Below are 2924 nucleotides of genomic sequence, written 5' to 3' on the forward strand. Positions count from 1 at the left end.
GTCGCATTGATAATTTCACACGCAAAATATCGATAATAATAATAATAATAATAATAATAAAAACGCGCACACCCACGACGATAATAAAAAAAAATTTGGCAGGAAATAAAATTATTTTCTACCTCCTCTTTCCACGACTGTCATGTGATTACATTTATTTATTTATTTATTTTTTTCGCTGCTTCCACGTCGACAATTTTAACCGGTACAAAAAATATTCCCACGGAAGTTTTCTTTTTTTTTTTTTTTTAAATTCGAAACTTTTTTAATGATCGAGTTTATAACAACTTTTTTTAAAAAAAAAAAACTTGTTATCATCATTATCATCTTATAACTATTGAAATATTTTTAAACAATGGCTACAAAAAAAATTATTATTATTATTATTTATTCATAAGGAATCCTCTTTTGAAAAATAATAATAATAATAATAATAAAATTCGCACCCATTCTAAGACTTTTATACAATTTTTTTACGTTTCTCACGACAATAATAATAATAATAATATTTAATTACTTTATTTAATTAATTTAAATTATTATTATTATTTCGCGCGTTTTGTGCACATATAATAATAATAACAATAATACAAATAATAATAATGAAAACCATTATGTTTGTTAAAATAACGGTTTCGTTAAAATTCTATTTCCACGTTGTCGTAAATCGTACAACAACAACACAATAAATAAATTTTCATTAGCAGAAGATATGGAAAAGAAAAAAAAAATTCTATCATTATTATTATTATTATTAGACGCAAACCTGGAACTCGACTTATTATTATTATTACTACTACTACCCGAAACGGGAAACTCAATGAAGTAAAGAAATCCCCCCCTCACCCCGCGATCAATTCGTTCGGTTTCATTCTTATCAATTCGGCGAGAATAAAACGTTATCAATGCATTTTCTCCAGCGATAAAAGCGATAAAGGAGGGGGGGGGGAAATTTCATCGCATTAAAAAATTCCATTAAGAAAAGAAAAAAAAAAAAAAAAACGAGTTTCCGGAAGATAAAATAATGATGATGATGATAACGTTGATTAAAACACAATTGTAATAAGAAGAAAAAGTTACCGGTTTCCCTCCCTTCTCCTCTCCCTTCCTTCTTTCCTTCCTGTTTAAAAAATTTTTCTCAATTGAGATTCTCTCAACCTGATTTCGAATCAACTCTTTCCATTATTTATTTATTTATTTATTTATACATAAATAAATAAATTAATTAATAAATTAATTAATTCACGCATTTGCCTTTTTCTATTTTCGCGTTAAATAAACAAAATAAATTTTTTTTTTTTTTTTTTAAATGTGTGACGTCAGTTAAAAATATTGCTTACTTATTATTATTATTTATTTATTTATTTATTTTTTAAAAACGAACTTATCGATAACAGTAATAATAATAATAATAATTATTATTATTATTATTATTTAATTCGGTATAAACAAATAAAAATAAATAAATAAATATTTTTCCCAAACACACACACGCACACAAGGTTATTTCGTATATCGAACTTGACGTTTTCATTATTATTATTATTATTATTATTATTATTATTATTATTACCGTTCGCGTTATTTATTATATAATTACACTCGATTTATGCGTGCGTGCGTGCGTGCGTGTGTGTGAGTGCGAGATCGATAATTAAAATCCGAAAATGTTATTTTAACGTTATCGATAATAATAATATTATTTTCCTACTTTACTTTACTTTCCTCGCGAGATTATCATTATTATTATTATTTGTAAAGCGAATTCAATTCCGACGCATAATTAAAAGGTAATTAACCGAATGACCATTAAAGGTTACCATTAAGAATTTAATAACGTCGACATGAATTTAATGACAATCGAATCGAGAATTTTCGTAAAAAAAATTCCACGACGATAAAATTTTCCCCGATGGGGTGCTTGTACCCCCCCCTCTCCCCCCCCCGAAAAACAATTTTATTAATTGTAAACTTACGAGAATTTCATAGTAAATGCGTGCGATTAACAACAACAGCTACTATTTCATCGAAATCGTTATGAATTTATTATTATTATTATTATTATTAATATAATCCGTTATCATTTTTTTTTAAAAAAACGCCCGAATCAATCATTGTCATTGATAAAAAAAAAACAAATACGAATATAATTTTAAATGTAAAATTTAGAAAGTTAAAATAAATATTAAACAACAAACGAACAAACAAGCGAACAAACGAGCAAACAAACAAACGAAGCGAACTAAAACGCTACGGTAGATAGACTGACAATAGTTGTAGTAGTACGTACGTAGTAGAGTCACTAACGAAAATCGTCGAGTCTCACCCGAAAACGAACGAAGATTTTTTGTAGTGGGAAAAAAAATTATGACAATTACATTTTATTATTAATCAGTTTCAATGCGGTTGTTGTTTTTTTTGTTTTTTTTTTTTAATTCGTAAAGGTGAATGAATGGCAAAATGAAGAAAAAAAAAAAAAATAAGTGCTTAGGTCGTCTTTAAAAAAAAAAATGGCGGCGGTTATTTTTTTTTTTTGTAATAACCGCGTGTTGTCATCGAACACGAGGGACACACGCACACACGCACACGCATCGGCTTTATAATGTTGTAATGTTTACCCCAAAACGTCAAAGCCCCAAAAATTCGTAATTCAAACTGACAACTTTGAAGTTTCTATTTAAAAAAAAAAAAATTTTTTTTTTTTTCTGTTTGTTTATTTTCTTTATTGCCCTTTAAAATATGAAAAAAAAAAGGAAGAAGAAATTTTATTTACACGACGGCGTGTTAATGTTTTAAAACTCGCGCGCTTTTTTTTTTTAAATTTAAAAACGTAAACTCACTTCCATCATTTATTATTATTATTATTTTTTTTTTTTTCCCGAAATAGAACAAAACTTTAAATAAATTTTAAACGAAATATTTAC

This window comes from Pediculus humanus, genomic scaffold, assembly GCF_000006295.1.
Source record: "Pediculus humanus corporis 1103172107499 genomic scaffold, whole genome shotgun sequence".
Classification (NCBI taxonomy): Eukaryota; Metazoa; Arthropoda; class Insecta; order Psocodea; family Pediculidae; genus Pediculus; species Pediculus humanus.